Source organism: Penaeus monodon, chromosome 25 (assembly GCF_015228065.2).
Source record: "Penaeus monodon isolate SGIC_2016 chromosome 25, NSTDA_Pmon_1, whole genome shotgun sequence".
Lineage (NCBI taxonomy): Eukaryota > Metazoa > Arthropoda > Malacostraca > Decapoda > Penaeidae > Penaeus > Penaeus monodon.
The window spans coordinates 13,306,888-13,307,122 of record NC_051410.1 but is presented as its reverse complement, the minus strand read 5'-3'; the positions used below and the strand labels follow the sequence as shown (position 1 = coordinate 13,307,122).

Here is a 235-nt window from a genome sequence, read left to right as displayed (position 1 = left end):
CCAGACGCTTGATTCGAAGTTCAAACACGCGAAAGCCAAAGCTCGATAATGTGGGGAGGGAAATATATGGATGGCGGGAGATGTGATGCAAGGGACGGTCTCAGGAAGGCGGGAAGGATTTAGAGTCAGAAGTTTGGATGAAAGAAGAATATAAATAAGATCTGGATTACGTAGGAAGGTCTAATGTCGGCAGGAATTATGATTTAAGGTCTCCTGCTCCCATGGCAAGAAGTTT

The 235-nt window shown here is 45.1% G+C and overlaps 1 long non-coding RNA gene across 3 annotated transcripts in view; it reads right to left on the bottom strand.

The window, feature by feature from the left end:
• LOC119589055 overlaps nt 1-235 on the bottom strand; it is a 64,075-nt gene that overhangs the window by 15,327 nt on the left and 48,513 nt on the right. The gene's annotated exons all lie outside the window — the stretch shown is intronic.